The following is a 26,107-nucleotide window of genomic DNA, read 5'->3' on the forward strand; positions in this document are numbered from 1 at the left end:
GTGGGTTAAGGATCCGGTGTTGCTGTGAGCTGTGGTGTAGGTCACAGATGAGGCTCGGATCTGGTGTTGCTGTGGCTGTGGTGTAGGCCGGCAGCTGCAGCTCCATTTCAGCCCCTAGTCTGGGAACCTCCATAAGCCTCAGGTGCGGCCCTAAAAAGCAAAATAAATAGATAAATAAATAAATAAATAAAATGAACCTGTTCCTACGGGGCGTCCCGGGGCTGTTGGGGGAAGGGCTCCCACCAGTCCTCATGAGAGGAGATGCCCACTGAGACCACAGTGGCGAGGCTGTGCATGTGTGTCCCTGCCATGGGAGTTGAGGGGGGCGGGGTGACAGGGGCCCTGAGTGCCGAAGGTGACAGGCCCAGACTGTGGAGTTTGGAGTGGACCCTGGCGGCCCAGAGGGCCTGGGTGCTCACCTGCCCGGCGGAAGGGCTGGCGGGCTGGCGGGTGCAGGCAGGCAGCCCGGGGGCGGGGTGGGGGCTCCAGGCTTTTCCTGCAGTGACTTGCACGGTTGATGGGGCGGGATGACTCAGGGAGTCGGCTCCGGCCCCAGGCTCGTTTGGCTGCTCAGCCGAGCTGTGAGCTGAAGCTCCTCCTGGGCCCCGACGCCCTGGCAGAGGAACTGCTCCTCTCGGGTTTGCTGCTCTTGACCCTGGAGGGGGTCCACGGAGTCACTTTCCGTCTGGGGACAGGAGAGAGAGAGAGGGAGGGAGCGGCAGGGAGAGTGGCCGTCGTCCCGCCTTCCAGCCAGGCCCTGGCCGTTGCTGCGTCCTCAGGCCATGTCTGTCCCCCCCAGGCCTGGTCTGAGTCGCGGGCAGCCAGAGAGGCAGGGCTCCGGGGACCAGCACCTTTGGGGCTCAGGGGACGGGATGCTGTGGCTTGTTTAGATGTGGGGGCTTCTGTGTCACCGAGGTCAGCGGTTCAGGAGTGGCGCACACAGGACAGTGTAGACGCCTTGACTCTGCCGTCAGCGGTCCCCCTCGGCCCCGGTGCCGGCTGAGCGGAAGACCCAGAGTCAAGGTGAGAGGCCCCTGCATTCTCTCGGTCCGTTCCCGCAAGGCGGGTGGGGGAGGCTGGAAGGCGAGAGACAGGTGGCTGTGCCCCGAGAAGAGCAGGCACAGACTGTGCACAGGACGCTTACATGGACTTTGTTACACTGAGGATGTGTCAACACACTTGCCTCTGGCTTTTGGCTTCTGGGCTCACATTCCAGCCAGCAGGTGCTATGGGCCGGCGGGGCAGGGGCGCGCCGGGCCTGGGGATGGGCCAACCCATGGGCTGGTCAGACGTGCTGCTGCCCACGTGACGTGCAGGGCAACCCCACAGGCACCGTCTAGAGCCCCCCAGCCTGGTCTCTGCCCCTCAAGTTTCACAACAGAGAGGAGCTCCCGCCGTGGTGGAATGGCATCTCGAGTTCTGGGACGAAGGTTCAATCCCCGGCCCAGCACGGTCGGTTAAGGATCTGACCCCTGGCCTGGGAACTCCATATGCCGTGGGGTGGCCAAAATAGAAAGAAAAAAACAAAACAAAACAAAAACAGAGCTTCCACGGTAGAGGACATTGCTCGAAGTGTCCCTGCCAGGCCTCGAGGGAAGGGCACCACCTCCGTTTCTGCGTCATGTGTGGCACTTCCCGGTGTGGGCACGGGGCAGGCTGGCCTGGGCATCCTGAAAGCCTTCCTCAGCGCCCCTGTGGGGAAGGGGTTTTGGGGGGAGAGGGGCCCACCTGCGGCATAGGGAGGTTTCCCGGCTAGGGGTGGAATCAGAGCTGCAGCCGCCAGCCTGCACCACAGCCACAGCAACGTGGGATCCTTAACCCACGGAGCAAGGCCAGGGATCGAACCCGAATCCTCACGGACACTATGTCAGGTTCTTAACCCACTGAGCCACAATGGGAACTCCGTGGGGAATGTTTTTGAACATGGGTTTTATCTCCTTGCAGGACTTATTTTGCTCACAGCCATCCTGGTCACTGCCTCCCCTGTGTCGTCTGAGGTACACGTGGGCTGTGGGATGCGGCCCCTCCCCGAGCCCCTTCCTCCTGGCAGCCTGGGGGCCGTCCGGCTCGGGGCTGGGGTAGGGGCCAGGCTGTGCCAGCCTGGGGACCTCAGGACAGAAATGGCTTGTACTTCCCTGGCCCGGCAGAAGCCCGTGTGTGTCCCGGCGGGGTTGAAATAGCAGATGCTGGGGGAGCGAGAGGAATGGTCTCTCCACAGTCACGTGGCCGGGCGAGGGGCCGGCATCACTCAGCACCCGGGCTGAGCATGAGAAGGGAACCTGGGAATTGTGTCTAATTACCAGGAGGCCCTCGCAGAGCTGGCAGTGCCCGGGGACTGCGGGCCATCACTGAGGATGCCTGCGCGTCAGGAGGAAAGGCGACTCGTCCTGGTGCTGCCCCCCACCTGGGAGATGCCCTCACTGGCCCCCCACCCTTGGTCTGCCCGCCTGTTCCCCCTGCTGCCTCTGCTGTCCTGTGTCACGTGACAGGACATTATGTCTTGGGGACCCCAGGGGAGTGTGACACTACGGAGCGTCAGCTTTGATGCCCTGAGCATCTCAGGTCCTGAACGCTCCTGGCTCTCTGTGCTGTGGGTGCCCTCGGGAAGCCTTCACGGGTGGCGGCGTGTGTGGTCCCGTGGGGTTGGCTCCAGGCTGATGCATGGACACAGTGCAGAGTGACACCTGCAGCCAGAGAGGAACGGCCTTGGGTCCCAGTGGAGGAAGCTGGTCGGGCCCACCCCACCCAGCTGTGGCTGGGGGTGTCCATCACGCTCTCTGAGCCTCCTCATCGGGGGGTGACGAGGCCACCGAGCAGGTGTCGTGGACCTCGGAACCCCCAGTGCAGGTCCTCCCAGACCCCTTGCCCCTGGTCCCGTCCCAGGACTCTGCTCGACGGCCGTGCTGCCCCGTGGGTGTCTGTTCCTCTGACCTCCAGCCCCTCAGCCAGAGCAGGCCCTGGGGATGCGGGTGATTGACAGGACTGGGGTGGGGGCACCAGGCACCGGGACGGGACACCCAGAGCCACCTGGCTTTCTGTCGATGACTGAGACCTGGAGCTGAGGACATGGCGGGTCACTGAGTCGTCTTGCCTGGGGATGGGGGTGGTGCAGGGTGAGCGATGGGCAGCTGCATTCCAGAGCCTCCTGCACAGGAAGGTGGCGTGTCCTGTCCTAGCGGTGAACGCGGTGGCCGAGGCCTGTGGTCCGCTCCGAGGCCTGGGTCCCTCTGCACAGACGCCTCTCAGCCTTTCCCGGCACTTTCTCCCACGGCAACGTGTGCTCAGGTTCCCCCCCCGCCCCCCCTCCGGGAACATGCTATTTATAAACTGCTTAACAGATTCATTCCTAGAAATCTGGCATTTCTAAATTTCAGCCACAATCCTTGGAGGGGAAACGTGCTATTGGGACCGGGCTGGTGCCAGCTGGTGGGGTCCCAGCATCACCGCCCAGAGCGGGGGGAGGGGCAGTGCAAGGAGTGGCAGGGACCCTCGGAATTTGGCGAGTAAGTGAGGTCCTTTAGGGAGGGGAGGGGAGGGGCCAGCGAGCGTGAGAAATGCCACACAACAAAGGGCTCTCGTGGGAGGACATGGAGGGGCGGTGACCGAGCAGATGACCGGATGGCAGAGAGAGGGCAGAGCCCCCAGCTAGTCTGACCCCTCCCCCGATTCCCAGCAGGTGCCCCTCTCCTCACCGAGTGCGGGTACTGTGCTCGGTGCCCAGGACGTGGGGCCACCCTGAGCGGCCCTTCCTGAGGGGACGAAGGGGGTGGCTGGCAGCTTTGTGCAGCCAAGGCCCCTTGCCCCCCGTCCTGGTGCCCCCAGGCAGCGGCCTGTTGATCCCCAGTACCCTGTGGCACCTTGCAGAACCACTGAAGTGGCCAGGACGGCGCTGGCTGTCAGGCGCGCTGGCCGGTGGTCAGGCAGGTGGGCTGCAGAGTGCGTGAAGTGCAGAGGGTTCCAGCAGCCCTACGGGGGCCACAACCCTGAGGACCTGGGTCTCAGAAGGGCCCTAGGCTGGTGGGTGCCCAGCACGGTCGTTCCATCCAGGAGTCCGCGCCCAGGGCAGGCAGATGGATGGCCTGGGAGCTGGGCAGTTTGCAGAGGTGGGAGGGAGGTGGGTGGCTCATGGGGTCAGCCGGCGCGCCCTTACCGGCTCCCGCGTGCCCGGCTGCGACAGCTTCTGTGCACACGGTTGGGAAGGAAGCTGGCAGCAGCCCCCTCATGGCACTCATCCTGTAGAGGGGACCCGCTCCCCACTAGATGGGCTCCCCAGTACTCCAGGCCGGGAGGGGACGCTGGGCAGCACAGCCAGCCAGTGGGGGGCAGGGAGGGCCCCGACTGCAGCTTCTGAGGCCTGGGTGCCCAACGAGGACGGGGAGGGGGTCAGGGACCGGTCAGAGGCCAGCTGGGCTGTGGGGCGGAGAGCGGGGCCTGGCAAGGGTGGGTGTGGGGAGAGGCGGCTGGCTGGGGTCTGGTCCCCCACGGTGGCCATGCAGGGGCCGAGCAGAGGCTGGGGGCGCCCAGAGCCAGTGTTGGTGAAGATCTCAGCTTGGGGACCCCCCAGCCGCCCCGGAGAAGGGAGCCTTTGCCCCCTGGAGGGGAGCCGGGGACTGTGGGGGCCCCGTGGCTGCCCAGTCTCTCCTCAGACTGTGGCAGGCATGGGGGGCTGGACGGAGACCCCCGATCGTGGGCGTCCAGCTGCTGCCCTGACACCTCCGTCAGTGTCTGCCTCTGCTTCTTTGGTAACAGTGCCGTGTGTGTGTGTGCGGTGCTTACAAGGGGTGCAGACGCCTGACCTCAGGGACGGGACCCCCCCTGCCCCAAGACCTCTGTCCCCGTCGCTGCGCGTCTCTCCAGGGAGATCCTGGCCTCTGTCTGCGTGTGGACGGTGGGCTGGGCATCTGAACCTCAGAACACAGCTCCATCGTCCGCTCACGTGTCTGTACATGTCTGCTTGTCTCAACTGCAGTGGGGCCAGGGCTTAAATGTTGGATGTTCCAGAAGCATCCTCCTGGGGAAGTGGTCTTGGAAATGAGTGAGAATTCCAGGAGGTGAGACGGCTCTCTGGACTTGCGGGAAGTTGGGTGACCCCTGGTTAGCAGGACCCTCGGTGGCCTCTGATCTGCACAAGCGACCTGATCTGAGGATGGAGGGAGGGGGGAGTCGGACCTGGAAACCGAAGGGAGGCTGAGGAGGAAGGAGGGGCCTCGTCCCTCGGTGTCCCACCCTCCAGGCTGGCAGGGCCGCCCTCAGCCAGGTGCCAGGCGGGTACCCCACGCTCAGCGCTCCCCTGGGTGCTTGTCTGCCGAGTTCTAGATGCTTCCAAGAACCAGCCCTTCCCAGGAGAGCGGTAGGATGAGTGGACTAGATTCATTTTATTTTTTAAAAAAGTCTTAGGTATTTTTTTTTTTTAATCTTTCTGCCTTTCTGACTTTTCTAGGGCTGCACCTGCAGCATATGGAGGATCTCAGACTAGGGGTCCAATCGGAGCTCCAGCTGCCAGCCTACGCCACAGCCCCAGCAATGCCTGAACGGAGCCGGGTCTTTGACCTACGCCACAGCTCACAGCAACGCCGGATCCTTAACCCCACTGAGCGAGGCCAGGGATCGAACCTGCAACCTCATGGTTCCCAGTCGGATTTGTTCACCACTGAGCCACGACGGGAACTCCAGGTATCTTATTAAACGAAGAGTAAAACAAGCTTGTATAAGTCAAATAACCAGCAGGACAGAGTAGAAAATGAACACTTGCTGAACCTCCTCCCACGCGGTTTTCTTGGGGGCATAATCGTGTGAACTGTGGGATTTCTCCCCGTTTCCCCATGCCCCCAGAGCTCCTTCAAGTGGCTCCCCGAGGACTTGCCATCCTGGCTGTGAAGACGGACCTTGCTCTTGTAACCCTTGCTCCACGGTCCACTGTCTGCCTGTAATGTGATGCCTTCAGCCACTTCCTTCTTATTGCTAGTATGTTTCTTTCCAGATTCGCTTTTTATCATGGCATTGTCGTGAACGTTAGTGTGGCGTGTGTGTGTGTTTAACTTTTGAGGTTATTTTGAAGAACGAATTCCTAGACGTGCGATTATTGGTACCAAAGATCTGCCCCCTTTGTACCGCTGAAAACCTTGGTCGCGTTGCCTTTGGAAAGTTTGGGCTAATTTCTACAAGAAGGAGCAGGGTATGAAAATCCTCTGTATTCGCGTCATCACTGGAAAGCTCCGTCTTCTTCCGCGTTTCTCATCCAACAGATAAAAATAAATGTCTTCAGATTTCCCTTTGGGGCTCCGTGGTAAGGATGGGTTCGATCCCTGGCCTCGCGCAGTGGGTTCAGGATCCGGGGTTGCCGTGAGCTGTGGTGTAGGTTGCAGATGCGGCTTGGATCCTGCATTGCTGCGACTGTGGTGTAGGCCAGTGTCTACAGCTCTGTTCGACCTCTAGCCTGGGAACTTCCGTATGTTGCAAGTGTGGCCCTAAAATAAATAATAAACACATGTCTTACTTTTTTGACGTGCGTGTGTCTGTCTTTAGGGAAAGAGAACAGTTTTTCATCGTTTGTCCACCATTCCTATTTCTTCTGTGAGTTGCCTGTCTACTTTTTCGGTTAGAGGGCTCATCTTTTATTGATTTACATTTTCTCTGTGTATATTCATATCTTTCTATACAACGTATCTTGTCTTGCAAATTTTGGTGTCATTTTGAATTTTTCTTTTAACTTGATGGTATCTTTGTAACTTGATGGTGGGAGTCATACATTTTTTGTTGTCGTTGTCTTGTTTGTCCTTTTAGGGCCGCACCAGCGGCATATGGAGGTTCCCAGGCTGGGGTCTAATCAGAGCTATAGCCGCCAGCCTACGCTAGAGCCACAACAACGCCAGATCTGAGCTGTATCTTCAGCCTACACCATAGCTCACGGCAATGCCAGATCCTTAACCCACTGAGCAAGGCCAGGGATCGAACCTGCAACCTCATGGTTCCTAGTTGGATTCGTTTCCGCTGCGCCACAACGGGAACTCCATTTTTTGTGTGTGTGTGCTTTTTAGGGCAGCACTCGTGGCATGTGGAAGTTCCCAGGCTAGGGGTCGAATCAGAGCTATAGCTGCCTGCCTACACCACAGCCACAGCAACGCAGGATCCGAGCCAGGTCTGTGACCTACAGTTCACGGCAACACCGGATCCTTAACCTACTGAGCGAGGCCAGGGATGGAACCCGCATCCTCGTGGATCCTAGTTGGATTCGTTAACCACTGAGCCACTCAGGGAACTCCCAGTCATATATAATTCCGAAATGGAAACTTGGTCATTTTCATTCCCAGCTTCCGTGGGCCCTGGGACAGTATGCTTGATCTCTGAGTCCCAGTGGTCTGATCTTTAAAATGCAGACAGGAGTTCCCACTGTGGCTCCTCAGGTTAAGAACCCAACGTAGAATCCATGAGGATGCAGGTTTGATCCCTGGCCTTGCTCAGTGGGTTAAGGATCCGGCATTGCAGTAAGCTGTGGTATAGGTCACAGATGTGGCTCAGATCTGTGGTTGCCGTGGCTGTGGTGTAGGCCGGCAGCTGTAGCTCCCATTTGATCCCTGGCGTGGGAACTTCTGTATGCTGCAGGTGTGGCCCTCAAAAGAAAAAAACAAAAACAAACCAAAAAAATAAAATGCAGACAGCACCACTGACCTCATAGGGTGGTTTATGATTAACGAAAGCATGAGAGGTAGTGCCCAGCCTCCTTGCCCCGTGGCTGCTACTATACGCTGGTTGAGGTCACTGTTGCCCACCAGCAGTCCCACCGCCATGCGATGACGGAGGGAAAGGGAGCCCCAGGCCGTGTCCCCGCCCAGGCCTCCAGGCCTTAGGAAGCAGACCCCAGCAGAGTCGCAGCCCCTAGCCTGCAGGTCCAGTGTCCACTCAGCGCCCCTGGAGGCAGATGCCGGGTGGTCTAGCATGGGCTTCAGCTGACCTCCTGGCTGGAGTCAGGCTGCAGAAGGCGTCTGGTGGTTGAGTGAATACCACTGAACACCAGCCGGATGGATTCCTGGAGGCAGGACACTGTTCCCGGGGTGCAGGCTCTGAGCCTCCTGGGTTCTTAGGTCTTGTCCTTAAGAGCACCAGGGCCCCTGTGTATAGCTCACTGAGCCTTGTCCATTCAAAGCCACCTGGGTCACCAGGAAGAGCCTCTCCAGTGACAAAGCCTCTGAAGGGGGTGGGGACAGAGGTGGGGGATTGTGGGCAGTGCCTTTGCAGGGGGTGTATCCAGCCAGATCCTTCAGCAGTGTGTGTGTGTGTGTGTGTGTGTGTGTGTGTGTGTGTGTGTGTCCCCGTGTCCCAAGGGGGGTTCTGGGGGCGGAACCTCAGCCCTCCCAGGGGGACACCAGTGTGGCTCACTCCCCAGGATGCATTTCATCCGCCATCCCTGTGCGGCCTCACATGGATTCCTGGGCCCCCTTTAAACGCATCTCCTTCCTCTTCAGGTCAAGGAGCCCGAGACTGGGCCAGAGACGATTTAACAATACTCAGAAATTCTTTTTTCGGGGAGTTGCTCCAAGTTTACGGAAAGGTGCCTTCAGTTATCTCTCAGCAGAGATGTTGATGTCAGTGGGATGTGTGGTTTTAACAAATATTCTAGTTCGGCCGTCGTGGGCGGGTCTTACAACTCTGATGTCCAGTGCGTGTCATGTGCGTGTGGACTGGTTTTCCGCTCTGAGGGGCCACCGCCAGCCCCCGCGTGCACCCGGCCGGACACGCCCGTCGCGTTCCCACCCCAGGCGCAGGGCCACGCCCGTCAGTTCTATCCTGAGGCTGCCGCGGACGGCGCAGGCGTCCCTGAGAACGGGAGCCGGTGCTGCGAATTCCCCAAAGATCCAAAAGCGCAGGTGTGGCCCGGGCCTCTGATCTTTTGTGGCCGTTCTGGGGCCATGCACGCCCCCCGTGGAAGCCAGTCCCTCGCCATTTTGCTAGTGGCCTTTGTGCTGGGCTCCCCTGCACCCCGCCCCGTCCTCTGAATGAGCACGGAGCCGCCCGCTGTCATTGTCCCGAGGTTACTCATCAACAGCCCGCCCGCTAACCGGCGGCGTGGGGGGGGGGGGGGGAAGCTGCCCGTTCCCATGGTTACCGCCGCCGCCGCCGAGAATGTGATCCCAGGGCCCTGGGGGAGGGGCGGCAGGCGCGCCCGGTAAAGAGGCTCCAGCAGGGCCACTGAAACCCTGCCCCGGGGTTTGCTGCCTGTTACCACGGACGTTCCCTGTGTCCCCCCGGGGGCTGTGAGCCCAGCGCTCCTGGTAGACCAGCGCTGTGGGCCAGGGGATGGGTGGAGTTACTGCAGGAGACACCGGGGACCAGGAGACATGACCCCAGGGTGGCCATCACTCCTGGGGGTCTGGTGTGCTCCAGAGGAGAGGAGGCAGGGCTTTGGCGTTGGGGAGGGGTCGGCTTCAAGCCTACAGGTTGGAAAGATCCGGTTGGAAAGATCCGGAAGAGAGCTGACAGGACTGTTGGCACCTGGCAGCGAGGGGTTCTGAGAGGCAAGAGTAGAGGATGCTGGGGTATAAGGGGCAAGAATAGAGGGGCAGGGGCACAGGGCAAGACGACGGGGTATATATAGCCTGGAAAATTCCTGCAGAATCCCTAGGGGTCCTGATGGGGATAACAGAGGTTGGGCTGGGTCCCCTTTCTTGCTGTCAAAGCAAAACAGCGGGTTCCCGTTGTGGTGCAGCGGAAACGAATCCCACCAGGAACCATGAGGTTGCGGGTTCGATCCCTGGCCTTGCTCAGTGGGTGAAGGATCTGGCGTTGCCATGAGCTGTGGTGTAGGTTGCAGACACAGCTTGGATCCACCACATGGCTGCGGTGTAGGCCGGCAGCTGTAGCTCCCATTTGACCCCTAGCCTGGGAACCTCCACATGCCGCAGGTGCGGCCCTAAAAAGCAAAAAGCAAAAAGAAAGCAAAACAGTGACTCTCCCTGTGACAGAAGTCTTCAAGTGTCTATTCCAAGGCTTCTTAAAAATGGATGTGGCGGAGTTCCCGTCGTGGCACAGTGGTTAACGAATCTGACTAAACCACGAGGTTGTGGTTCGATCCCTGGCCTTGCTCAGTGGGTGAAGGATCCGGCGTTGCCATGAGCTGTGGTGTAGGTTGCAGATGCAGCTTGGATCCCGCGTTGCCGTGGCTCTGGCGTAGGCCAGTGGCTGCAGCTCCGATTCGACCCCTAGCCTGGGCACCTCCATATGCTGAGGCAGCGGCCCTAGAAAAGGCAAAAAGACCAAAAAAAAAAAAAAAAAAAAAGGATGTGGCGCAGTGGCTTAAAGCTCCAGCATTGTCTCTGTGGCTGTATGGATTTGATCCCTGGCCTGGCACAGTGGGTTAAGGATCCAGTGTTGCCGAGAGTTGTCACAACTATGGTTCGGGTTCAATCCCTGGACTGGGAACTTCCATATGCCGTGGGTGCAGCCCAAAAAAATGATGTACAGAAGTGGATTATTTGTTTCTCCGAAGATGTGGGGTGTTTATATTTTGAGCAAGTTACCAAATCGTCTTCTAAAAATGCATCCCTAGGAGTTCCCGTCGTGGCGCAGTGGTTAACGTATCCGACTAGGAGCCATGAGGTTGCAGGTTCAATCCCTGGCCTCGTTCAGTGGGTTAAGGATCCGGCGTTGCTGCGAGCTGTGGTGTAGGTTGCAGATGTGGCTTGGATCCCACGTTGCTGTGGCTGTGGTGTAGGCCAGTGGCTGCAGCTCCGATTCGACCCCTAGCCTGGGAACCTCCATATGCCGAGGGAGCGGCCCTAGAAAAGGCAAAAAGACCAAAAAAAAAAAAAAAAAAAAATGCATCCCTAGTTCACCGTCTTGCCACTGGCTCAGAAGGCTGTTAATCTCTGTCTCGCCCAAGTTTGATGTTATCATGTCTCAAATGTTTGCCAATCTGACCGGTAAAAAACAGCCCTCTGCTGAATTGCCGGGCTCTGGCTCCTTTGACTGGAGCTTCTTTTCAAATGTTTATCATTCATTTGCGTTTCTTCTGGGACCTGCCCATCCCCCCTGACGCTGTCCTTCCCCAGGGGTTTCCAGTTTGGGGCCCTCCCAACCCCTGTCCTTCCAGGGTTCTGAAAGTGTCCCACGTTTTATTTCGTTTTTTAAAAGTTGAAGTATAGGGTTGATTTACAATGCTGTGTTACTTTCTGCTGTGCAAGTACACACGAGTATAGACACACGCTCGTTTTTAATGTTCTTTTCCGTCACGGTTTATCAAGGGATACTGAATGTATTTCCCTGTGCTCTCCAGCGGGACCTTGTTACTTATTATTTATTTTACAGTCTTCCCGTCATGGATGGTGCTTCATTTATGAGTTAATTTTGGGAAAATTGTTATGAACTCGAGGCTTAGTTTTCCCCCCTTGTCTCAATACCTTTTATTTGCACAATTCATCTCTGCTCCTTGAAATGACACTTTTGTCACAAACTGCATGCCCACAGCCACCTAAGAGGGACTGTTTCTCCCCCTCCCATGTGGCTGTTTGTCGTCCCCCACACACCACCATACTGTTTTAATTACTGGTGCACCATAGCTTGTTTGGAGAGCCAGTGGTGCCTCATTCCTCTCATTGTTCTTTCTAGTAATTTTCTTGGGCTTTTTTTTTTTTTTTTTTTTTTTTTGCTTTTTAGGGCTGCATCCACGCATATGGAAGTTCCCAGGCTAGGGGTCTAATCGTAGCTACAGCTACCGACCTACCCCACAGCCACAGCAACTTGGGATCTAAGCTGAGTCAGGGATCTACACTGCAGCTCAAGGCAATGCCAGATTCTTAACCTGCTGAGCAAGGCCAGGGATCGAACCTGAGTCCTTATGGATACTCGTCGGGTTTGTTACCACTGCACCACGGTGGGAACTCCCAGCAGCTAGCTCTTGACCCGAGACTTGTGGTGACACTCGTTGTTAGTCATGAGTTAGCTCACATCACCAATCAATATTCATTTGACTTTGCGACAGGCCAGACTTTGGTTTAGATGCTGGGCAGGCAGCATTGTCCTGGAAGTCAGCCGATGCAGTAAGACAAGGAAAAAATAGCTATAAACATAACACTGTTATTATTACGACTAGTCTAATCTGTCAGTAATAACACTGTTACTCTTCACAGATGACATAATTACATGCAAAGAAAATCCAAAAGAATCTGCAAGGAAATGATTGCCGGATACCTGGGAAATATATTTGAATCCAAACGTGTTCCCGTGTACCAGCAGTAAATGGAAAATGAAATGAGACATGTTATTTCCAGGAGCGTAAAAGGTCAAATAACCAGAAATAAGTCTGATGAAAGAGTTCTATGGTTCTAAAAAACTACACAATGTGATGGTGAGAAATTCAGGGGAACAAATAAATGGGGAGGGGGGATGAACCAGGTTCATGGATTAGAAGACCCAGTGTTGGAAAGATGTCATTTCTGCCCAGACTGGTGCATAGCTTCAGAGCAGAACTCACCAAAACCCACAGGGTTTTTAGGGGAAACTGAAAAAATGGGCATGTTGATTATAAAACACATGTAAATACGTATAAAACATATACGTGAATATGTGTGAATTTACACATATAAATTCCATGTCCATTTACATATAAAATGTAAATGAAACTGTGTGTAAATATTGCATGTAGGTAAAATTGGCCCGCAAGAGCCAAGGCAGTCTTGAAGAACAAGGCGGAAAGTCTTGGTCTGCCAGGTGTCCAGGCTTTTTCGAAAGCCACTGTAGTTAGGAGGGTCTGCCAGTAGCCAAGCAGAGCCACATACGCTGGCGGAGCTGACGAGAGAGCTCAGAAAGCAGACTCTGCGTGTTTAAAGTATAACTGATTAAGTGACAAGGAGTAAACCAAGGACTCAGAGGAGCTGAGTTAGGAGTTTCTGCTTTGGTGCAATGGGACTGGCGGCCTCTCTGTAGCACCAGGACGCAGGTTCAATCCCCGGCCCTGCACGGTGGGTTAAAAGGAGCCAGTGTTGCTGCAACTGTGGCACGGGTCTCAGCTCCTGCCTGGGTCTGATCCCCAGCCTGGGAACTCCATATGCTGCGGGGCAGCCAAAAAAGAAAAAAATTAAAACGAAGAACTGAGTTATTCTGCATGAGGATAGATTCTATGCCAGCCCTTTTCTTTTTTTTTTTTTCCCTGAATGTGCTTCATTCTGAATATCTTCTTTTGGAGTTCCCTTGTTGTGCAGTGGGTTAAGGATCCAGCACTGTCACTGCTGAGGCTCACATGGCTGCTGTGGCATGGGTTTCGATGCCTGGCCCAGAAATTCCCCATGCCACGGGTGCAACCAAAAAGATTAAAAAAAAAAAGGTATCCGCTTCTGACCCGTCTCTGGATTTAACTAACGTTCTTATCAGCTGGGTCTAATCTGTTCCATCTCAGCTGTCAGGTCCTGCACCCACGGGCAAGGGTCACTTGTGGCCCTCCAGGCACCTGGTGCCCAGACGTCACATCACCTCACCTGGTTTATCACTCTGTCCCTGAAGGCACTGGAGCCCAACAAACTTTCTAGATACAGGAGGCACTCCCTGTGCTCCCGGCGGGCCAGTGAGAGAAAGTACCCAGAGCAGGGCCACCATGTGGGGACTAGAAGCTAGGCGGCTGCTCAGTGTCCCCCAGTGCAGGGGACAGCCAGCCCCATGAGGCAAGGAATGAGCCAACCCCAGTGTCCACAGTGCTGGGGTGGAGAAGCCCTGCTTTAGAAGCTCTAGGGGATGTGGGTTCGGCACAGCCCCTTCCCGTGCTGGCGGGCGGGGTGTCCTGACTCCACGGTGCCAGATTTACTGGTGCAAGACCCAAGTGGACGAGGCAGCGGGATATGGGGGCGGCCTGGAACTGGAGCCCCCGTGGGACGTGGGCTTGCATCTTGGCACGTCCTTAACCAGCCAGGTGACCCTGGGCGAGTCACTTAACCTCCTGACCCTCTGAGGCCTAATCTGTAAGCCGAGGAAAGCACTTGCATGGGCTGGGACTGCGTGGAGGATTCGGATAAAGTTCCCAGGGCTGAGTCAGGCCAGGCTGGGCGCTGGGCTGCCGGCCAGTTGATGAGGAGACCCCGTCTGCGCCCGAGGGTGGGCGGATGCAGTGGCTGCAGGCGTTGGCCGTCTGGAGTTTTCTGTTGTTCTAAAAGCGAACCCCAGGCGTTCCCGTCGTGGCTCAGTGGTTAATGAATCTGACTAGGAACCATGAGGTTGCGGGTTCGATCCCTGGCTTTGCTCAGTGGGTTAAGGATCCGGTGTTGCTGTCAGCCGTGGTGTAGGTTGCAGACGCAGCTCTGATCCCGCATTGCTGTGGCTGTGGTGTAGGCCGGCGGCTATGGCTCCGATTCGACCCCTAGCCTGGGAACCTCCATATGCCGTGAAAGCGGCCCAAGAAATGTCAAAAAGACAAAAAAAAAAAAAAAGCGAACCCCAGCCCCCCATGTCTGCAGGCTGCGGCATTTCGGTGGGGGTGGGGAGGCCACCTGGGGTTACCTCTGCTCCGTATGCTTCACTCGAGGTCATATTTCAAAGGTTTTTTTTTTTTTTTTTGGACTGTACCCATGGCATATGGAAGTTCTAGGTTAGGTGTCCAATCAGAGCTGCACGTGCCAGTCACAGCCACAGCCACAGCAACACGGGGCATCCAGGCCGTGTCTGTGCCCTACACCACAGCTCATGGCAACGCTAGATCCTTAACTCACTGAGCGAGGCCAGGGATCAAACCCACATCCTCATGGATACTATTTGGGTTTGTGTCTGTGGAGCCACAACAGAAACTCCCAAAACTGTCTTTGGAGTAAAATGATACGGCCCGAGAGTGCCCAGGAGGGCGTTTTTTGTTTGTCTCTTAGTGTGACATCAGGTGTTTAGGCTGAGAACGGGAACATCTAGATGGAGGCCGTTTCAGGGGTGACCCCGCAGAATCCCCCCTCCACCTGGGTCCCATCAGACGTCCCGCGGGGGGCAGGACCCTGTGCCTCTAGGGGCTCTTCTGGCTGGAGGATGTGGGACCCTGGTCCAGGCGCTCTGGGGGGACGTGCCCAGGTGGCTGGACCTCTCTGCTCTTCTGAAAGCTGGTCCTCGGAGGGCAGCCCATTGGCTGTGTCATCACTGCGGGGTGAGGAAGCTGAGGCAGGCCCGGGGCAGGGCCGGCTCTCATGCCCACCAGGCGGGGCAGCCGAGGTCTGAATCTGCTTGGATCCCCGAGGCCACGGAGCGTGGGACGAACAGGCATTTCCCCGACAGACCTCATGCTGGGGCCTGGGTCCGGGTCCTGCTCCGAGTCGGGGGAGGCTGGGCCTCCGGGTCCCTGCGGAGCCTAAGCAGCGGCTGCCCCTCTGACTAGACGGGGCGCGATGGCCGCTCGGCACCTGCAGAGCCCTGGGCGCCGAGTCTGGCCTCCCTCCTCCCACGGTCATTAAACCCTTCAGACCCTTGGCTGTGGTGATAAATTATGGTCTCGCTGCCCACAGAGCAGGAGCGGTGGGAGAGCCGGGCCTCAGGGCCTCGGGTTAATAGTGAAAGGTGCCTCCTCAGGAAGGCGCCCACCCGCCCGCCTGGCTGCTGGGCCAGGTGGCATTGCCCCAGGGTGTCACTGGCTGGTTCTCGGGGTTGTGACACCTGGAGGAATGGGAAACAATAGCAATTTATTGGTTAACAATTTCAAACAAAGAGAAACCACTTAGGCACCCAAAGACTGGGTACAAACTGAAAATAATGGTTCACTTGGGGAGAAATTCTGGCAGTTGTTTTTTTAGGCCGGCGTGTAAGCAGCAGAGAGCCTGGCCCAGGCCGTGGGGTGCGGGCACTTCTGGGGACCCAAGCCGATTTATCCCTTTCTGCCACCAAGACTCCAGATGCCACATGCTAAAGAGTATCAGAGGAGCCGTTCCCATTGTCGCCAGGTGCAGTGGCACACATCTGAGCATGTGCTGACCTCGGGCCTCCCCCAGCTGCTCCTCCCTCTCAGCGCCCATCTCCCTGCAGCTGAAGCTCAGGGCCCCCCCTCCCCACCCCATTCTCACCCCAAAGCCCCTCCCCCACACCTCCATCACCCCCTCCCACCCTACACACCCCGTCTGCACCCTGGACGCCCCCCAACACTTTCCAGACTGTGATCTCGTCTGTGGCCCATCTGTCACCCCCGCAGGGCTGAGGACGCCTTGAGGGCACACTGGGTTTCCTCTTGCCATCCCTAGATCTGGGCCTGAGCGCAGAAGGCTGCGGATGTTTGTTGAATTAATGAGTGACGGCAGTTTTAATTGGTTTCTTTGAGTTTAGGTTGCAGATTAGGGTCGTTGAAAAGGTTTATTATACCAAGTAATTTAAAATTACACACGAATTGTACGTGTGATCAGTCGTGGCAATTCCAGCGGGAACTGACACATCCGCTCCGGGACCCTTGGGGGGCGTGAGCGGGGATCCAGCGTGTGACTCAGTGGTTAATCACTTACCAACAGGCTGTGTCTGGTGTTAGATTAACCGCGTCCATCTGTTGAGACCCACAGCGAGGGCGCCCCTGCAGGCGCTTGGAGCCGGCATTCGCCTTCTGAACCTCCGACGTGTGTGTGCGAGGGTGCGGGTGTGAGGGTGTGGATGAGAATGGGCATGTGTGAGTGTGAAGGGGAGATGGTGGGTGTGTGATCGAGAGTGTGACTGCGAGAGGCGAGCGAGAGGGTATAAGAGGGTGTGCGTGTGAAAGTGTATGAATGTGTAGGTGTGAGAGCATGAGCATGCGCGTGCATCTAAGACTGTGGGAGAGGATGCGTGAGTGTGAGCGGAGGAGAGGCGGGGTGTGAGGCCCCGGGCAGGCACACAGTAGGTGCTCAGTGAGGAGCAGGTGGCCGGCAGGGCTGGGGGGGAGCCTTCAGGGAACAGGGGCTGGCAGGTGGGTGGGAGGACACGGGGCCAGACGCCTTTCAGAGAACGTTCCTGACGTGGGACCCAAAACCACCTGCAGCCAGTTCCCTGGTGGCCTTGTTAGGCCTTGGGCGGTATTACTTCTGTGGCTCGGGTTCGATCCCTGGCCGGGCGACTTCCACGTGCCGCAGGTGGGGGCGGTAAGGTGCATCAGCAGGTGGGTAAAACCCACCACGGGTCCCCAGTGCAGAGCAGCTTCCATACCCCGTCTGTCCAGGGGCAGCCCCGTGACCCTCCTGCTCCAGCCCGTCTCCCAGACCTCGGGCCTCCGTGTCCCCAGCGAGATTATGCAGAAAGCACCCACCTGGGTGGGAGGCACTGCAGAACCGGGGCTCCCACCTCGGCGGCCAGGAGATGCTCAGACACTAGGTGTGCAGTGGCCCTGGGAGGTGTTGGCAGCCAGATGTCATTTGCAGCCTCCCTGGACACGTCCCTCCTCCCGGGCGCCCCGACGAGGAGCCATAAGGGAGCTCCGTCCCTGGGTCTGTGCAGAACCCGTGCACGGGCCCATCCCGTCCAAATGGAGTTTCGAGTCTTTCTAGAATCTTCTCGATCTCTGACTTGTGAGTGGGCCCGCAGCCCATTAATTTCCGGGAGGGGCAGTCAGAGGGCTGCAGACAAAGGCCACAAGAATGAGAACCGCAGAGCAAGTATGAGGAAGGAGGACCTGAGGTCCCCTGGAACCACCCAGAGGCGGGCGGGGTTTTTGTTCCTGGCTTTGAATCCTGGAGACTGATTTGCACCGTCTGGACGGAGAGGGAGGGGTCTGGAAGCAAAGTAAATTAACAGACGCAACTCCAGAAAAACATTTAAGGTGCAAGAAAGACGGAAGAAGGAAAGGTGCTAAAATAACACATTTTCTGTATTTACTCAAAGAAGTGTTTTTACTGGGAGCGCCCTGTAACTTTTTCTCAAGAGTTTCTGGTTAATAATCTAAAATAACTGTGTCTCCCCTTCTACTGTCATGCTAAATTGGTCTCTTGAAATTTAGGATTGGAATTTTCTTAGCAAATATTTAACCAGAAAAAAAAAAAAAAAAAAAAAAGTCCCTGCTTTTCTGTTCTCAGCAGGATTTTTTTTTTTTTTTTTTTTTTTTTTTTTTTAGGGCTACACCTGCAGCATATAGAAGTTCCCAGGCTAGGGGTTGAATCGGAGCTGCAGCTTCCAGCTGACACCACAGCCACAGCCACGCTGGATCTGAGCCACCACAGCGCGTGGCGACGCTGGATCCTTAACCCACTGAGCAAGGCCAGGGATCGAACCTGCAACTGTTCTTAGCAGTTGGGATGCAAGTTGTCACTTGATAGACATCTGGGCCAGTGTTTGATCTTTTCCCAAAATGATTTGCGGGGTCTGCCCTCAGTTGGGGGAAGGGTCCCAGGACGCCGTGGAGGATGATCTACTGCTGCCGTTTGTCCCCACTGATGGGTCAGGCCGAGTACCCCCCCACCGCCCGTAGCAGGTGGGTGAGTCACTCCCGTGTCTCCAGTGGCCACAGTGTGTGAGGGCAGCGGCTGCCCTGCGACTTGAGGAACTGAGCCACCAAGGGACCAGGGTCTTAATGGAGCCCCTCCGTGGTGTTGGCCTTTCAAGAGAGTCTCACTGAAATTATTCCGGAAGGGACTTCGGGGCCCCTGCGCGGTGACGTTAGGGGTCGGGAGGGTGGCCCCTCTCAGCGCTGTCGGATGCTCTGCCCTCTGTCTTTTGAGAAAGACGGAGCCCCCGGGTGGGGCGGAAGGGGTGGTCCTGTCCCCTGTAGGGGCCTCGCAGCCAGGGTGGGAGGGCCAGGAGGGAGGTCCCCGACACGGCAGCAGGGGCACCCACGTCTCCCCCTCTCTGGCCTCACCCCCCTGGGTTCTGGGCTGAAGGCCCTTTGCGGGTGTGTCTGAGCCGGGCCTCTGGGGGCCTGGGACCATCCTGACTTCTGTCAGCTTGATGCACCTTGCGCTGGGCGGGGCCTTTTAACCTGGAGGCAGACTCAGCTGCCGCAGCCACTTCCAGCTGCCTTTGTTGTCACACATGTGCTCTTAAATAGGTACAAATTATTGGAATTAGAAAACCCTTGCAGCTCCCTCTCCTCATTAAGCCTCTGCAGTTAATAATTATTTTCTCTCTGGAAAGCGCTCGTGTAAACCAGCAGCGCCGTCTGCGGAGGCTGCCTGGCCTCCTCCCGAAGGCCGTGTGTCCAGCCCCCGAGCCTCCCTGGTCCCACGTCCCTTGTCGCTGGGGTAGCAGAGTCTGAGCTGGGGGAGAAGCGAAGGAGACGCCAGGAGATGAGGACACCGGCTTGTGGCCTCAGGGGAGGGGGCAGGGGCCCCCGTCCTGGTTTACTGATGAGGAAACCGCAGCGGGTGGTGGGGGCGGGGGTCAGGAGCTTGTCCCTGGTCGCAGAGGGGGTGGCTGGCAGAGCGGGGTTGTCTCAGGAGTGTGGAATGTGGGAACTTTTGCGACCCTTTTGTGCCACTGCTCCCTCTTCTGTCGGTTGAAGCCCTCCCAGGCCCACCCAGATGCCAGAGGAAAGGGACACAGGCTCATCTGTCGGGGGGAGGGTGGCACAGCCTCTGTGGTCATTTTTGAAAACCGCTGCATTCTTCCATCCCGCCTCCCCCCCTGCCCCCCCTCGCCCCAGGCAGAGAGAAAACCCCGCCTCCCGCTCGAGTTTCTGTCTCTGGAAACAGGACGCCGGGTCCAGCCCCCAGGCCTGCCTCTCCTCTTCCGTGTCGAAAAGTCATTGTTCGGGAAGAGGTCAGAGACGTGAAAGGAAAAAGGACAGCGATAGACACGCACGCACCGTAGATCTTCTGGCTCCCATCTCCTCTCTGGCTTCTTTCTTTTTTCTGTTTTCGGCCACCCCGTGGCACATGGAGTTGCCGGGGCTGGGGATCCCATCTGAGCATCCGAGCTGTAGTTGCGACCGTGCGGGGATCGAACCTGTGTCCTGGCGCCGCAGAGACACCGCACCACTGATCCCGTTGGGCCACAGCGGGACCTCCATCTGCCGGATTTTCATTTTCCCTCCGAGGCAGGCGGTGTGGTTGTCAGCACACTGGTCCGCGGCCCTCCTCTGCTCTTCCAAAGTCCCAAACCTCTGGAAACCAAAGTCAGTTTTGCAAAAATTCCGTTAGTGGCAAAATGTGCCCCCGACCCACTTGGGACTGTGGCCCGTCCTTGTCCTGGTCCGTGTGGCTGTTCTTGCATGGCCATGGGAGGGACACGCGCAGGTGACGGCTCTGCTGCGAGGTGGGATGGAGCGGGCTCTGGGTATCACTTCCCACATTCAAAACACCCCGAGTTCCAGAACCACCTGCTCGCAAGGGTTTCCGATAAAAGATCTGGACCTGGCTCGTTAAGTTGTGCCTGTTTCTGGGGTCTGTGTACGTGGCACGAGGCGGTGTGTCCTCGTCCGCGGCCTGCCCTTCCCACGCAGGGGCCACGATGGCGACGGCGTCCCAAGTCACGCCCGGTTCATTCCCACTGTCGCGTGGATGTGTGTCCTGGGAACACGCCAGGCTGCTGATGTCCTCGTGCTCCATGTCCCTGGGCGCCTCCTGGCCTGAGGGCATGGCTGCCCCAGGCTACCTCCCCTGGGAGTTGCTGCCCCATGGGCACGGAGGGGTGGGGACTCCAGGGTTGTTTTAGGCCCAGCTGTGTTCCCGCTGTTCTTTGTGAGGTTGTAGTGTTAACATCCAAAGTACAGATTTTTTTCCCTTCATGACGTAGTTTTTATTTTTTGGCTGTGCCCTCGGCATGTATAAGTTCCAGACCAGCAACCGAACCTGCACCACAGCAGTGACCAGAGCCATAGAACTGACAATGCCAGGTCCCTAACCCACTGGGCCACCAGGGAACTCCCTATGGTCATGCTTTATGTGTCTTAAGAAATCCCTACCTGGTTCAGATCATAAACATTAGTTCTTTTTTTCCTTTTTCTTTCTTTCTTTCTTTCTTTTTTTCTTTTTTTTGCTTTTTAGGGCTGTACCTGTGACATATGGACGTTCCCAAGCTAGGGGTCGAATCAGCGCGGGATCCAAGCTGCGTCTGCAACCTACACCACAGCTCATGGCAATGCCAGATCCTTAACCCACTGAGGGAGGCCAGGGATCAAACCCGTATCCTCATGGATCCTAGCTGGGTTCATTACTGCTGAGCCACAACAGGAGTCCCATAGAGATTGGTTCCATACAGCCTCTTCTAAAATAGATTTTGCCGGGTGTCGCGTTCCCTGCTGGTTCAGCAGGGTTAAGGATCCGGCAGTGTCACTTCTGCGGCTCTGGTAACTGCTGTGGTGCAGGTTTGATCCCTGGCCCCAGACTTCCACAAGCTGAGGGTGTGGCCAAAAATTAGGTTTTGTCTTTCACATTTAAGGCTTCTTAATTCCCTGGGATTGCTTTGGTGGCCGTGGGAGGGAGGGAGCCAGTGTCATTTTGTCATCCACACCGAAGGTCTCCAAGCTGTGGTCCTGGGCCTGTTTGTGGGCGCCTCTCCCTCTCAGTTGCCAGCTCTGCCCCCTGTGCCATCTCCACGTACGCGTGGCTCTGTTTCTGGGTGCCGCCTCCTGCCCTCGGGTCTGTGGGTTGCTCGGTGCCGGTGCCCTCTGCTTCCTGTGGGTTAGGATGGCTACGTTGCCTCCTAGAGCCGGGCCCCTCCCCTGTCCTTCCCGAGTGTCCTGGCTTTGCTGGCCTGTCCTCTTCCTGTGGATCAGAGACCGCGGAGGTTAACGTGCCAGGCCCGTGAAGAGCCTGCAGGCATCCCGCTAAGATCGCCAGTGAGCCGGTAGATCCATTTGCGAGCTGCTCCGCTGCCCACCTTGGCTCTTCCCCTCGATGGAGATGGGTGGATCTTCCTTATTTCTGCCAAGAAGAGTTTCTCTCTCTCTCTTTTTTTCCCCTTTGGACATGTCCTCGGCATGCGGACGTTCCCAGGCCAGGGATCGAACCCTAACTGGGTCGGGCCTGGTCCTCACCACCCGTCACCATGGGGTGTGGTGAGATCGGACTTCCAGATTCCAGCTCAGTGATTACTCGGCCTGTCCTTGAAATAAAACAAAACCCGGGAACAACAGGAGATCCTGACGAAACCCTGGGTGTGATTCCATGGGAGCCTGGGGCGGCTGGTGTGTTCTCACTGCGGGCACGTGTACCCTGCCTCCCCAGTGCTGGTTGCTTTCCTCAGTGCCAAGTGTGCAGTGTAAACAGCCTGCGGTGTTCAGCCCCGCCTCGGCGGTAACGCCGTGTTTCTCCCTTCATCCCATCATCGCAGGTCAGAAGGGGGCTCCTGGCTCCTCTGACTTCGTTTATGACTTGTTTTTTTCGTTGTTTTCTTTTTAGGGCTGCACCTACAGCATGTGGAATTTCCCAGGCTAGGGGCTGAATCGGAGCTGCCGCTGCCGGCCGACACCACAGCCACAGCCCCGCCAGATCTGAGCTGCAGCTGTGACCTGAGCTGCAGCTGTGACCTGTGCTGCAGCTTTGTGGCAGCGCCAGATCCTTAACCGGCTGAGGCCAGGGATGACCCCAGCATCCTCCCCGACGGTATGTCAGGTCCTTAACCTGCTGAGCCCCACCAGGAACTCCGCCACTTAGGTTGTACAATGCCTTTTAAAACAACTTCTTTCCTTTTGGATCGTCTCGTGCAAAGTAAAGCAACGTTTTATTGGGTCCATCCTTAACTCCTTTTCCCGTCTTTCCAGCGGAGGCGGAATTCATGCTGCACAGAATTAACCATTTCAAGTGGAAACATTCGTGGCATTTGGATTATGCAGCTACCCCTGCCCCCTGCCCCCTGCCCCCGCCCCGTCCAGTTCCAAAGCATTTTATCACCCCAGAGAAAGCCCGCATCCGCCAGCCGTCACTGCCCCTCCCCTGCCCTTGGTGACCGCTGGTTTGGTTTCTGTATTATGGATTCTCTATTCTGTATTGCAGCTGCTGGTTTGGTTTCTGGATTCTGGATTCAGGACATGTGGCCTCTTGTCACCGGCCTTTTTCACGGAGGGTCGTGTTTTTGAGGTGCCTCATTCTACCTGTGTCTGAATAATAGTCCTGAATAATAGTCCTTGCATTCGCGTGCAAGCTTTTGCACGGATGTATGTTTTCGGTTCTTTTGAATTCCACTTAGGGCTGGAATTCTGGTCCTGTGTTAATTATACGTTTAGCTGTTGGCAGCACCAACCCTTAGCCCTTAAGTGCAAGTGCTTTATATCTTGATCAGCGTGCGCGTTCTCTGCATCTCAGACCACAACCTCTGTAGCCCAGGGTCAGGGTGGCCCCTGGGAGCCGTGAACAAACCTTTCTGGGGGGCAGTGGGGCCTGGTCCCATCACAGCCTTCAAGAAGGTTCCATCCATGGACGTGAGGCACTGTTTCTCAGGTGACTTGACAGTGTGAGATGCTGAAGTAGATACTTGCTTCGGCCTTGGGAAAGGAGCTTCATTTCACACACAAAATCAGGAGCGTGCATTGCCGAATCAATATTCAGAATAGTCTCTATTCCAGCATCCAGTATTCCACTACCAGGCAAATTTTACAGTGCAGAATAAATGTGGACGTGACCAGAGAAGGCAGCTTTAGGGGTGGGGTCTCAACTCTTTCTTTCCTCCTCTGTATACTCATGGTTCTATTTATAATTGTCGTAAAATGTATGTAACGTAAAAGGTGCCATTCAGCCGTATTTAGGTGTACGGGTCAGTGGCCTTGAGTACATCATCAATGTTGGGTGACAGTCCCCAACTTCCATCTCCAGAACGTGTTCCTCTTGCAGAATGGAGACTCTGGACTTCCCTGGTGGCAGAGCAGGTTAAGGATCTGGCGTCATCTCTGGGAGGACGTAGGTTCAATCCTTGGCCTCACTCAGCGGCTTAAGGATCTGGCGTTGCCATGAGCTGCCGCTTAGGTCGAAGATGCAGCTCGGATCCGGTGTTGTCGTGGCAGTGATGTAGGCTGCTGAAGCTTCAGCTCCCCTTCGGCCCCTGGTCTGGGGACGTCCATGTGCCGCAGGTGCAGGGGTAAAAAGAAAAAAATAAAACCGAAACCCTGAGACCCTGCCCTCATGAAACGCCAGCCTTCCTCCCCAGTTCCTGGCCCCGCTGCCTGCTTCCTGTCCCTGTGAAGCTGACCGCTCTGGACCCCCATCTGAGTGGGATCACAGGGTCCCTGCCCTCTGTGACTGGCTTCTCACTCAGCCCGGTGTCTCCCGGTCCATCTGTGTCTCAGCCGTGCCGGCTCCGCATGCCTTGTGCTTCTGGAGGCCAGACACTTTCTCATGAATCCTGTGTGCATTTGGCTCACTTGATCCTGGTGATTCACAGATGCGTTTTCTGCTCCCTCGCTCCCTGTCTTAGGAGGGAATAATTCCCTGTCGTTTCTAGCATTTTATCATTTGGGCGAAGGAAGGATGCTAGGAAACGGAATGCTGCGGCCAGATCACGTTGCATATTTTGTTTTTCATTTCTTTGTGTTTTAGGGATCTTTTTGGTTTTGTTTTTTTTGTTTTTTGCCACGCCCACTGTGTATGGACGTTCCTGGCCAGGGATTTGAACCTGAGCCCTAGCAGGGACCCCAGCTGCTGCACTGACAATGCCAGATCCTTAGACTCCTGAGCCACAGAGGAACTCCTCAAATATATTATTTGCGTGACTCTGGATTTGAAGCTGCCAATTTTTGTTTGTTTCTACAGCTGCACCTGCAGCATATGGAAGATCCCAGGCTAGGGGTTGAATCGGAGCTGCAGCTGAGACCACAGCCATAGCAGTGCTGGATCCTTAAACCCCCACTGTGTGAGGCCAGGGATCCAACCCAAATCCTCACAGAGACTATGTCAGGTTCTTAACCCACTGAGCCACAATGGGAGCTCCGAAGCTATAAATGTGTTATTTTATGTATTTATTTATTTTGGCTGCAGCGGGCATTTTGTTATTTTGAGGGGTTGATGGAGCCTTTTCTGAATGCTTGAGGGCGCTTGCCTGGCGTTCCTGCCAGGGTCTTAAGGGGTTTTCTGCAGCCTCGTGGCCAAGCCCTTGCTGCAGAGTGGCCGAGGAACTGATATTAGGGTGGAGGGGGCGCGAGTGAGGGGTTGAGGACTAATGTGGGGGGGTACTCCCAGGACCAGGATCCTGGGCGGGGTGGCTTTGGGGCTGGGGAGGCCGTGGTAGAAATTACAGGGTGAGGTCAAGGGTTCCAAACGGGGAGACGCCCAAGGCGTGGGGCGTCCTGGGAGGCCGGAGGGCCCTCCCTCCCCACGGCGAGGTTGCTGCACGCAGGGGGACGGGGGGAAGGGGCCGTAGCCGGGCGGAGAGCGAGTGTGAGCCGTGTCCGGCTTTTGGTGCTGCATTTGATTTGCCTGAGGCCCCTCCCCACAGACGGGCAGGACCCGTAGCATCTTCTCTGGCCCGTGTGCCTGCCAGGCCCGACTCCAGCGTTTGCCCAGCTGTGCCCTGAACACGGGTCACCCTGGTCCTGTGCAGGGAACCCCTGGCCCGGGTTGCCAGGTTCTGGTTTGGCCTTTATTGTCCCAAAAGGAGAGAAAGCAGATGCCCTGCAGGTAGCAAGTCCGAGCATCATGCCTGATGTCTGCCTTCCCTCTGGTCTCAAAATGCCACGCCTGCCAAGAGAACGCAGGAGCCACTTCACAGTCCCCCGGCAGGCGCTCCCTGCCCCCTGGGGACGCCTGGGAGGGGCCTGGCAGGGACAGGAAGGCAGCCTTTATCTCAGACGGACTGGACAGCCAACGGCGCCCAGTGGAGTGGCCACAGCCACCTGACTGCGGCATCACGGGCTGTACCAGCCGGGCCTGGCAGGGCGCTGGTGGCAGACGGAAGACCCCCCTCCACGAGACTCCCGCAGCTGGTCTTGCTCCCTCCTGGCACCGCTGCCTCTCCAGCTGCTGGTGGCCTGGGCTCCGTGTGGTTGTCCCCAAGGCTGTGGGTGTTTAGTGGGTCAGAAATGGGCTCTTTCTCTGCCCTTAGTGGACCCTCTGGAGCCAGGACCACCGTCCCCTGGGCCCTCCATCCACCGTCGGTAGGGCTCCAGCCCATGCGGTCTGGGTCTGCCCCTTGCTACCCAAGTGACCTCAGCCGGGCTCATGGGTCAGCGTCCTTGTGCCTCGGTGTCCTTACCTTTAAGGGCCAGCAGGGGTGCCCCTCGGGGGCTGTGGCAGGGACTGGGTGGGGGGCACCGGGGAAGATGTCGTGCAGGGCCTTGGCGGACCGT

General features: G+C 56.9%; 2 protein-coding genes across 8 annotated transcripts in view; one reads left to right on the top strand and one right to left on the bottom strand.

The window, feature by feature from the left end:
- GRAMD4 (GRAM domain containing 4) overlaps positions 1-23,842 on the bottom strand; it is a 153,377-nt gene extending 129,535 nt beyond the window's left edge. The window contains exon 1 of the mRNA XM_085025372.1: positions 23,804-23,842. The gene's annotated coding sequence lies outside the window, so the exon portion shown is untranslated. The remainder of the gene's footprint in view (positions 1-23,803) is intronic.
- Positions 1-26,107, top strand: part of CELSR1 (cadherin EGF LAG seven-pass G-type receptor 1) — a 142,694-nt gene that overhangs the window by 22,377 nt on the left and 94,210 nt on the right. The gene's annotated exons all lie outside the window — the stretch shown is intronic.

Source organism: Sus scrofa, chromosome 5 (genome assembly GCF_054392235.1).
Source record: "Sus scrofa isolate SSC_HxYL_T2T_F1_AM1 chromosome 5, Sscrofa_HxYL_maternal_Yorkshire_Landrace_v2.0, whole genome shotgun sequence".
Lineage (NCBI taxonomy): Eukaryota > Metazoa > Chordata > Mammalia > Artiodactyla > Suidae > Sus > Sus scrofa.